General features: G+C 32.4%; 1 pseudogene; it reads left to right on the top strand.

Moving 5' to 3' along the window:
* On the top strand, positions 1,179 to 6,374 carry LOC107614191 (annotated as a pseudogene).

Raw genomic sequence — 12,931 nt, 5'->3', positions numbered from 1 at the left:
CATACTTCCTCACTGACTCTTTTGATCTTGTCCATGTTGCCAATAAAATCTTGGAAGGTGGTTGACCTTGCAGCATCCCAAAGTAGTCTCCGTAGCTCAAGATCCTTCCACTGTTTGTTAAAATTTTGCCACAGGTGCCATACACAGAAACGATGGTGGACCTGTGGCATGACCTCCTCCACAGCCGAAATCAGCCCCTGCATTTGATAAAAAGATATAGCAGACACCAAACACCTAGAATAACCAAACAACATCAATAATCAAACTACCTACATAACCAATCACCCTAAATAATCAAACTACCTAAATAATAAAACTACTTAAATAACCAAAGTACCTGTATCCAGACTGCCTAAATTACCAAACAACCTAAATAACCAAGCCATCTATCCTAATCTCATGAAATCAGCAACTTGCAATTATCCATACCAATTAAGACATAGAACCAAACAGTTTATACAATAAACAGATACACATTTTCTTACAACATCTAGTCATTCATTTACAACAATGTAAATAGATTAAGAAATATTTAAGTCCACAATATAAAGTGTCTAACCTTCTGCATATCAGAAATGAAACACCACCCGTTAGCCTTATAGTCTCCTAAATCATTATTAACTAAAGTCATTGGAATAATTAAATCTACAACATATAGTTTACATATTTTTTATGTCCAATATTTATTTTTTAAAAAAATTACATGTAAAAGTATACTCATTAATCAAATTTATACTATACCAATATATAATGGACTATACCAATATATAATGGACTATACCAATGTATAATGGGAATAAGAAATTTTGGTATCCAAATTTTTCTTACTATTTTACCCCTGTTTTTTTTTGTTAAACATTGGATTCAATATAACAAACGTTTTACTACGGTCCTCCATGTTTATTATCTTTTTAATCAAGGAAAGAATTTATCACACGACAGAGTATCAAACTGATTTTAAAAACTAACTCACTTTCAATAAAAACTGTTCCACCTTCAATCATACTTAATAGAATTAAATTACTCATTCCCTTTCAATCTTGATCTCACAAAAATTTTTCTTCTCTGCATATTATTGTTATCTTTTTGACAAATAGAAATAGAAACTTCACGAAATCAACAGTCACGTCAAACGTCGACCCACTTGAACAGATTATGCTAGGCAAAGAAGATAGAACATGACCGAAGAACAAAGACAACAATACCTAGCTAGAAGACGTGCAAGTTATCAGGAGATGATTCGATATGGAAAACAAATTACCATACCAACTGATACAACTCCAATTCTAAACACTGGTGGAGGTACCGATTAACTACAAACATAGGGATAGCCAGATTGACTACAATTAAACAAATGGCCAGAGCTACCACCTATCATCAATTTGCTACAGGTAACACGATAACTAAATTTAAATTTCTTTGTTATAAATTGAATTAGTTCTTAATAATTATATTTTACTTTTCAAAAATACAGAAATGGAAGCACATGACAATAGAACTGCCACAGATAACAGAAATCAAAATAACATACACAAAATTAAACAAATTAATATTACTATACATGGTTTAGTATCCAAAATATATATCACGAAATTATACATATACTGCAGTGTCTTTCTTAATCAAACAACACATCAATCATATATCAAGTTATAAAGTTAATATTAAAAATTTGGTATCCAACTTTTTCAAACATCATTCATCTTTAAAAATAATTTAAAAAAAAATTAATGGTCAAAATAATAATAATAATATTTTTTTAATATATTTCATTTTCATCTTACAATATAATAATTAGGATATATTTTACTTACATACAAATATAACTGTTAAAAAATTACAAGAACTATCTATACCAATATATAATAGGAATACACATGTTTATTATCCCATTCTTTTTTTCTCTTTTGTTCCTATTTCTTTTTTATTAAAAAATGGGTTTCGCACGAAAGAATTTAGAAACTGAACCACTTCTAATAAAGAAAACTAACACTACGTACTCCGAATACATGATATTTTGAAATTAAAGTGGGGGTGGGGTTTTATTTTTTTTAATATTATTTTTATTAATAGTTAAGGGTAATTTGGTCCAAAAAATAGAAAAGGACGATTTTATAACGTTTTGTAACGTTGAGGATGATTTTAATAACAAAAAAAGGTCGGGGACGATTTTGATTTTCACCCCAAACCTTAGGGACGATTTCAGTACTTAACCCTAATAATAATAATAATAATAATAATAATAATAATAATAATAGACGAACAATCATGGTTACACATTCCCTAATAAAAGGAAACACATTCGTGGTTACAATCATGTTTTTTCATTCACTTCGTGCGGTGTACACATAGACGAACAATTAGCTACAGCAAGTCATGGTATATATACATTCCGTGCTCAATGATTAATGTACCACAGTATATGAGGATTTCATCCGGATCAAGGGGCACGGCCACGCTTCTTGCAACTGTATATATACGATATTGAGCACGAGTTACAAAATAGAATGCTGGAGAACACACAACTGCATGAAAGTTTGATTTTGAAGCTACAACACTTGTTGCACCGATATAATCCTTTTATCCATGTATTCCGCCAGCTTGCACAATGACTAGATGTGCAAGAGTGTAGTTTGGTGATCAGAGAGCAACCTGCTAATCAACCACAATACAGTCTCCCAACTGCTTCACAAGTAGCAGCCATAATAATCAGTGATGACATTGAAACAATGGTGCGCGGACGAGATATTAAGGTTCAAACTCATGCTGGTAACCTCAGAAGGATTCAGGAGTTTGTTGGGTATTACGATCCACTATAATATCCTCTTCTTTTTCCATTTGGAACCCATGGATGGGATATAAATACTCGAACACAACGTGAAAACAAAGTATCATGCCGGACATATTATAGCTATATGCTCCAGGTACAAGCTCCTATATTTGCTACATCATTTATAGACTTCTGTAGATGATAGTTTGTACCAATACATCATTTCACAATTTATAACAATATTCTATAATCCTCGATATTTGTAGATCCGCCCCAATGATCACTCAACAGTTTTGCAAGCAGGGCGACTTCTTCAACAATATGTTGTTGACAACTATGTGAAAATGGAAACAAGAAAGTTAAGATGAGTTCGACAAAGACAAAAGGAACTTCGAGCTGAACTGTATCAAGGCTTACAAGATGCTTTGCACACAGGAGAGAATAATGCAGGTAATTATTCAATTTAATGGCCACACGATTGATCATTATGTGTTCCCGAATTTAAACTTTAAAACTAATAATACTTTTCTCTAAAATTTATTTTAGAAAATGTTGGCAGAAGAACGATATTACCATCGTCGTTCATGGGTAGTCGTCGAGACATGACTCAACGGTACGAGGATGGAATGGCTATTATTCTTAAAGAAGGAAAACCGGATATCTTTCTAACTATGACATGCAATCCATCATGGTCAGAAATAGCTTCGGAACTCAGTCCTACTCAAACTCCACAGGATCGTCTGGATCTAACAACTAGGATTTTCAGAGCCAAGTTCGAACAATTAAAGCAGGATGTTATTACCAAAGGTGTATTAGGAAAGGTGAAAAGTTATATTTATATCACCGAGTTTCAGAAAAGAGGATTACCACACGTACATATGTTGCTAATCTTATAAAACAATAACAAGTTGAGTGATCCTGACCAATATGATAGTTTGGTCCGAGCGGAAATACCATGTAAAGAAATAGAACCACACTTACATGAGGCAGTGCTAAGGCATATGGTCCATGGTCCTTGCGGAACACTAAATCAATCTTCACTGTGCATGAAGAATGGCCAATGTAAACGCAACTACCCAAAAGAGTTCGTACCAGAGACACGACGAGGTGATGACTCATATCCTCAATATAGGAGGCGATTTGATACTCCAATCCCTATCAACCAAAATGTCACAATTGACAATAGATGGGTGGTTCCGTACAACCCTTGGCTACTACTGAAGTATGATTGCCATATCAATATAGAGATATGTAGCAGTATCAAGAGCATAAAATATCTATACAAGTATTGCTATAAGGGACCAGACCGTGTGGCAATGGAGGTTCATAGAAGTTCTCATTATGATGAGGTGCAACAGTTTATTGATGCAAGATGGATTGCCACTCCAGAGGCATGCTGGAGGATATTTCGATTCAACCTTTACCGAATGTACCCATCAGTTGAAAGGTTGCAAGTTCATTTGCCAAATCAACATCAAGTGAGCTTTTATGAGCACCAAACTATTTCTAAAATAGTTAATAATGACTATTTCTCAAGAACAATGCTCACTGAATTCTTTGCACTTAATCGGGCCGATGACCAACAATCTAGGCATCTTTTGTACAGGAAAATCCCAAAATATTACAGTTGGCACAGCAAGGAAAAGGAATAGCGTCGACGCAGTCACAAAAGAGAGCTATCGATCAGATCTATACCGTTTCGCCAACAGAAGGTAAAAAATTCTATTTGCGTATTCTGTTGTCAAATGTAAGAGGCCCAATTGGTTGGGATGATTTGCTAACAGTCGATGGTGTCCAATATTCGTCCTTTAAGCAATCCGCTCAGCATCGAGGACTGTTGGAGAGTGATAGTAGTATAAGATCATGTTTGGTTGAGGCATCCATTTTAAGAATGCCATGTGCTTTAAGAAGGTTGTTTGCCACCATTTTAATTTTTTGTGAGCCAACAGATGTAAGAAGTCTGTGGGACGAGTTTCTTTCATGTATGGTGGATGATTACGCATCAACAAGCACTACAACCTGCAATGGGTTAACAAATCATTTGCTAAGGGATTTAAATGACATCCTCCTACAGCATGGAAAACATATTGCACAATACGATTTACCAGCTCTAACCGCGGACAACGATAATGACAACTTCATGCCTAGAATTATTCAAGAAGAAATGTCCATCGAAGTTCCTCAAGAAGACCTGTGTTCTATAGAAAGATTGAATCATGACCAGTCTGCAGCTTTCAGGTGCATTATGAATACAGTTGATCGAAGAGAAAGTGGAGTGTTCTTCGTTGATGGACCAGGAGGAGCAGGTAAGACATTTCTTTACAGAGCTATAATTGCAGACTTAAGAAGTAAAGGGCATATTGTCTTGGTAACTGCGTCCTCAGGAATAGCTGCAACTTTACTGCCTGGTGGTCGAACAGGTCATTCTAGATTTAAGATTCCAATCAACGCAGAGCAATCATCCACGTTCAATATAAGTAAACAATCTGATCTCGCAAAACTGATTAGGCAGACGACAGCGATAATTTGGGATGAAGCGCCAATGGCTAATAAAGAGACAATGGAATCATTGGACCGCACATTGCGAGACATCTTAGAAAACAGTAATCCTTTTGGAGGGAAGGTGATGGTTATGGGAGGGGATTTTCGCCAAGTACTAGCTGTTGTGCCGAAAGGAAGTAAGTCGCAAATGATTTCAGCTTCTATTGTTAAATCACATTTATGGGCATTCACCAAAATTCTCCACTTGTGACAAAATATGCGATCTCTTAATGATCATGATTTTGCGAAGTATCTTATGCGCATAGGGGATGGGATTGAGCCTACCATATGTGAAGACTTGGTACAAATAGAAGCACACATGGCAATACCATGGGAAGGTGAGGCATCATTACACAAATTAATAGAAGAAACTTTTCCAAATTTGCAATCTCATGGGTGGGATGCATCTTATATGGTGGAGAGAGCGATATTTACACCCAAGAATCATGATGTGCAACAGCTTAATGATATAGTCATCAACCATTTTCGGGGAGACGAACGAATTTTAGCATCCTTTGATGAAGTAGAAGGAGATACAAATAATCTGTATCAACAAGAATATCTTAACTCGATCTCCACAGGTGGATTGCCACCTCATATGTTGAAGGTAAAAAAAGGTGCTCCTCTGATGTTACTAAGAAACATAGATCCTAAGGCAGGCTTATGCAATGGCACAAGGCTACTGTGTCGAGGAACTTTTCAAAACATGTTAGACGTGGAAATCTTAACGGGCCATCACTCTGGAAAAAGAGCTTTTCTGCCTCGGATAAAACACAAAACAACTGAAAACTCAGGATTACCCTTTGTGCTTATTAGAAAGCAATTTCCTGTAAGATTGAGTTTTGCCTTAACGATAAATAAATCACAAGGGCAAACTATCCCTAAGGTAGGGATCTATCTCCCTAAACATGTGTTCAGCCATGGTCAATTATACGTTGCTCTATCTCGAAGTGTTTCTCAGTCAACCACAAAAATCTTAGTCAAAGAAGGAACAGTAGATGGGAAAAGGGGACAATTCACAAAGAATGTGGTGTTCAAAAAAATTTTGTTACCTGCACCTTAGGTAATTTATGTGCTTGGCAAATATGTGAGCCTTTTTACAAGTATAATCCGTGTATTATGTAATTTTATCATTACAATATCAACATTAGAATAGATAGTTTTGTTCACTAATTTCAACAACTAACGACTAAGATTTTTAACAGATAAATTGATATCAAGAGAGCTCATCAATATATTCAAAGAGATAAGCGAAAGGAACTGGAACCTCTACTTTACCGAACAGGTATGCACCAACTACGATTTACATAAATTATAAAAATTAATAAACATAGATCCTTAAAATATATCATTATTGGTTTTTTAAAAAATTATAGTTTGCAATGTTTATATTTACTTTGAAAAAAATTCCAAAATTTGATTTCTTTAAATGTTGCTATTAATTTTATAATTTTAGCAATAAAATTATAAAAATTAAAATTTTAAAACCAATAAAAAGTAGAGGTATGTCTTATTTGGGATGTATCATTACTTAATTCCAAAGTTATATATAAAACACTACTGAAATATATTGTGATGCATATATGTAATAAATTACAAGAAACAGGATTCCAATTATTATGGAGTACATGGAAGGATGAACAATCAATTGCATCAATGAGACCAATCGACAATAAAGTAAGGATTACAGCATTAATGACAGGGACAACTGCATTGATGATACATATTTTTGTTTTAGTGTTATTGATCAAACGTGAAATTGACTCAGGTTCATCCAATCAAAATTTATTCTATTGGTTGGGAAGGTATAGTTAAAGCAGACAAAACTCAATAATGAAAGATGGTAAAAAGAGAAATATTAGATCAAAAAAATAAAAGGTAATGCAATAAACTTTTATTACATAATAAATATTTCTGTCTATTTCGTCCTATAAACCAATTATGTTAAACCTTTAACTCTTTTTTTTCAGCCATGAACTTAGAAGAACACAACTAACTCATTTCGATACAGAACAATATCATTGCAGGTAATTGTTATTAAAAAAATTCCTAACAAAAAAAGATGTAATATCATTTAATTTATATTTTGTCAATGATAAACAAAGATTAATGTCATTTCTTTTGTCCTTTCAGAAAGTTCAATGCAAAACAAGATATCACAATTCTACAGGTTTTAATTGAATTCTTCTCTATAATAGGCAATCAATTTAATTGAATAAACCTGAAGCGTTTATATGTTTTTTTATGGTAAACAAAATCTGACAGTTTTTCAAGATGCAAGAAGTTATTGACAAGGAGATGTATGATGAATTACGAAGGATTTTTTCCAGGTACACAATCTTTATATTCTCCTAATTTTTTCATTAATACTCTTATAGTTTGATATTTAAAAACAAAATTTATAAGCATATTCATTTCTTCTATCCTTCCACTATTTGTAGGAAACTGAAGGCCTCTTCAGATTCAGAATCATATTTTGGCCTACCACTTAAAAAAGAAAAAGACAAACATGAATATCTATGATATTTAGGCAAAAATAATCTTTTGTAAATAACTAACATGCATTTGGGTTTATAGATATACTATTTTTAAATTAGGATAACATTTTTGCCGTTATTTCTTGAACTATACCTTTTTCTGATAATATATACATATATCTTTATTGTGTGCTTTTATAATTTAGCATTTTAATAAAGATTTTTTTTATAATAATTTTACTCTGAACAAAATATCATATAAATAATGCTACGTTAATTTTAAAATGATGAAAAAAATACTTATCTGACAAATTTAAAGGGTAAATGATATATTAACACCAACATTAAAATATGATATAAATAAGATCACGTCAATATTAAAATTAAAAAAAGATCATCTAATAAATTTAAAGAATGAATAATATATTTTAAAAATAAAATTAATTTCTTCGGAACAATAGAAAAGCGGCTGAACAGGCACGTTAGTGCGTGTTGAGCCGCTAGTATAAATAATAAAATTTATGAATGATTCGATACTACAAATATAATAGAGTTACAAGAGAGAAATAATGTAAGGATAATTCTTGCGTAAATTAGGCCTTCTATAATAAGTAGTAATGTGCGTATTCATAGGTCAGCATTCGGCAACACATGAGAGTACATCTTCATGAAAGCTTGTTTGTTACTCTTCATGAAAGCTTGTTTGATATATTAATTAATGAATTAATAGCTTAGGAGTATAACAACACATATAAGTAAAACTTCGTGGCAGCGAAGAGAGGTAGTTTAGTGTAGCCCCAGAGAAAGGGATGATAGTAAATAATATGGAACACAATGAAATTAATTAAAAACAATTTTATTTTGTTTGGTTAGAATTCACGCATGCAACTAACAAGACTAGAAGATGGATGCAGAAGATAGGAAGAGTACATTTTCCGCCATAATTACTTGAGATCACATGTGTTGATGAAACGTGTGCACTTCTTCAACTGTGCTAACACAAACTTTTTTTTATTAATAGTTTAAGAGTATAACAATACATAGAAGTAAAACTTCGTGCCAGCGAAGAGAGATAGTTTAGTGTAGCCTCCATAAAAAGGGACCATAATAATTAACAAAGCACATAATGAAATTAATTAAAAACAACTCTATTTTGTTTGGTTAGAATTCACGCATGTAGCTATCAAGACAAAAGGATGGATGCAGAAGACAGGGAGAGGAAGAGCACATTTTCTGTCACGATTACTTGGGATAACATGTGTTGGTGAAACGTGTGCACTTCTCAGCGCTAACACAAATTTCTTTTTGTTAACAGTGACTACGTGTCTTCAACTCATTATTTTGCTCTTATTGTATTTTATGAAGTATATAACCAAAGGTGTGTTTAACAAATGCGTTGGAGAGGATAAAATATGTTTAAATTTTTTGAATACTATTTCTTGGTATTTGGTAAATTATTTTTGCTTTAAACGCAAATATAATTTTGCATCCTAAAAGCACATTTATTTGAAGTAAGAAGTTGTAACTTCTGCTTTTTCTTAACATGCGTATTATTTTTATTACTTTCTTTCATAGTATAAGAATTTTCATATTTGTTTCAAGTCATTCCAAATATTTTTTTTTCATATTTTGATTTTTTATTAAATTTTTTATTATAATATTATTATAATATGAATTATTGATTTTATTAAAAAAGACAAAGTAAATAAAAATTGATCATACAAAATAATAGAGTATAAATAATAATTTTTTTGAATGATTTGCTACTACAAAAATAATAGTTACAAGAGGAAAATAATGTAAGGGTAATTCTTGCGTAAATTAGGCCTTCTATAATAAGTAGTATTGTGCGTATTCATATGTCAGCATTCAACAACACATGAGAGTACTTCTTCATGAAAGCTTGTTTGATATATTATTAAAGAAGTAATAGCTTAGGAGTATAACAACACATATAAGTGAAACTTCGTGGCAGCGAAGAGAGGTAGCTTAGTGTAGCCCCATAGAAAGGGATGATAGTAAATAATATAGAACACAATAAAATTAATTAAAAACAATTTTATTTTGTTTGGTTAGAATTCAAGCATACAGCTAGCAAGACAAAAATATGGACACAGAAGACAGGAAGAGTATATTTTCCGCCATAGTTACTTGAGATCACATGTGTTGGTGAAACGTGTGCACTTCTTCAGCTGTGCTAACACAAACTTCTTTTCATTAATAGCTTAAGGGTATAACAACACATATAAGTAAAATTTCGTAGCAGCGAAGAGAGGTAGCTTAGTGTAGCCTCCATAAAAAGGGACCATAGTAAATAACATAGCACACAATGAAATTAATTAAAAATAACTCTATTTTGTTTAGTTAGAATTCACCCATGTAGCTAACAAGACAAGAGGATGGATGCAAAAGACAGGGAGAGGGAGAGCACATTTTCTTCCACGATTACTTAGGATCACATGTGCTGGTGAAACGTGTGCACCTATGCTAACATAAACTTCTTTTCGTTAATAGTGAATACGTGTCTTCCACTCATTATTTTGCTCTTATCGTATTTTATGAAGTATATAACTAAAGGTGTGTTTGACAAATGCGTTGGAGAGGATAAAAATATGATTAAATTTTTTGAACCCTATTTGTTGGTATTTGGTAAATTATTTTTGCCCTAATCGCAAATGTAATTTTGCATCCTAAAAGCACGTTTACTTGAAATAAGTTGTAACTTCTGCTTTCTCTTAACATGCGTATTATTTTTAGTACTTTCTTTCATATTATAAGAATTTTCATATTTGTTTCACGTCATTTCAAATATCTTATTTTTATTATTTTTAATATTTTTTTTGTGTTTTGATTTTTTATTATACGTAATAATAGAGTATAAATAATAAAATTTATAAGTGATTCGCTACTACAAAAATGATAGAGTTACAAGAGGAAAATAATGTAAAGGTAATTCTTGCGTAAATTAGGCCTTTTATGATAAGTAGTAGTGTGTGTATTCATAGGTCAGCATTCGGCAACACATGAGAGTACTTCTTCATGAAAGCTTGTTTGATATATTAATTAATGAATTAATAGCTCAAGGAGTATAAGAATACATATGAGTGAAACATCGTGGCAGCAAAGAGAGTTAGCTTAGTGTATCCCCATAGAAAGGGATGATAGTAAATAATATAGAACACAATGAAATTAATTAAAAACAAGTTTATTTTGTTTGGTTAGAATTTACGCATGCAGCTAGCGAGATCAGAAGATGGACACAGAAGACAGGAAGAGCACATTTTCCGCCATAATTACTTGAGATCACATGTGTTGGTGAAACGTGTGCATTTCTTCAGCTGTGCTAACACAAACTTTTTTTCATTAATAACTTAAGAGTATAACAACACATATAATTAAAACTTCATGGCAGCGAAGAGAGGTAGCTTAGTGTAGCCTCCATAAAAAGGGACCATAGTAAATAACAAAGCACACAATGAAATTAATTAAAAACAACTCTATTTTATTTGCTTAAAATTCATGCATGTAGGTAATGTTAGAAACAAGAGACGGAGAGAGTAATCTGAAAAGTGTATTATTGAGTTGTATGGAATGATACAATATAGAAGGGTATTTATATATGCTAAGAGAATCGTAACAGTAAAAACATAATATTCTATAATAAATATTCCAATATACTAATTGATCCTAGTTATATTCTAACATCCCCCTCAAACTCAAGTGACAACTTGAGTTTGAAACTTATTTAAAACAAAAATAAAGAGAAAAAAACACTACATAAACTCGCTAAAACGAGTGCAGACAGAACTGCCGGAAGAAAGTGCAGATGAAACTGCCGCTTATCTGAAGGAAGCGCAGACGGAACTGCCACTAGTAAGCGCAAATAGAGTTGTCGCTTGTCTGAAGGAAGCGCAGACGGAACTGCCGCTATCTGAAGGAAGTGCAGACAGAATTGCCGGAAAGAAAGGCAGACGGAACTGCCACAAGGAAATATAGACGAAACGCAGACGGAACTGCCACGAGAAAAACGCAGACAGAACTGCCACAAGAGAACACAAATGAAACTGCCACGAGAGAACACAGATGGAACTGCCACGAGGGAACGCAGACGAAACTGCCACAAGAGAACGCAGATGGAACTGCCGAAAGAGAGCGAAAACTATATGATTTCTTCATGAGAATAGGTAAGTAGCGGATGACAATGGTGTTTGATCATTCGACTTGAAAAAATATAAGACAGAGAAAATAGGCTAATCGGCGAGGTAAAAAAGCATCAAAGAAGTAACAAAAGGGAAAGAAGAATGGTATAGAAAATAAAATGCAAAAACTACTGTAATTTCACCGCAAAAAAAACAATCTATCCTCTTCAAGGAGGATACCATGGCTCGGATACCATGTTAGAAACAAAAGACTAAACTGAAAAAATGATGGTATATTATTGAGTTGTGTCTAAGTTGTCTATTCAACTTGTCTAGAATGATACAATATAAAGGGTATTTATATATGCTAAGAGAATCGTAATAATAAAAACGTAATATTCTATAATAAATATTCCGATATACTAATTGATCCTAATTATATTCTAACAGCTAACAAGACAAGAGGATGGATGCAGAAGACAGCGAGAGGGAGAGCACATTTTCTCTTGGGATCACATGTGTTGGTAAAACGTGTGCAGTTCTCGGCTGTGCTAACACAAACTTCTTTTGTCTTCCACTCATTATTTTGCTCTTATTGTATTTTATGAAGTATATAACTAAAGGCGTGTTTAACAAATGCGTTGGAGAGAATAAAAATATGTTTAAATTTTTTGAACCCTATTTGTTGGTATTTGGTAAATTATTTTTGCTCTAAACTTAAATGTAATTTTGCATCCTAAAAGAACGTTTACTTGAAGTAAGAAGTTGTAACTTCTGCTTTCTCTTAACATGCGTATTATTTTTAGTATTTTCTGTCATACTATAAGAATTTTCATATTTGTTTCAAGTCATTTCAAATATCTTTTTTTTATTGTTTCTAATATTTTTTTTATATTTTGATTTTTTATTAAATTTTTTTATTATAATTTTATTATAATATGAATTATTAATTTTATTAAAAAAGATAAAATAAATAAAAAATTGATCATATATAATAATAGAAT

Source organism: Arachis ipaensis, chromosome B01 (genome assembly GCF_000816755.2).
Source record: "Arachis ipaensis cultivar K30076 chromosome B01, Araip1.1, whole genome shotgun sequence".
Classification (NCBI taxonomy): Eukaryota; Viridiplantae; Streptophyta; class Magnoliopsida; order Fabales; family Fabaceae; genus Arachis; species Arachis ipaensis.
This window is presented reverse-complemented; position numbering and strand designations above follow the sequence as displayed.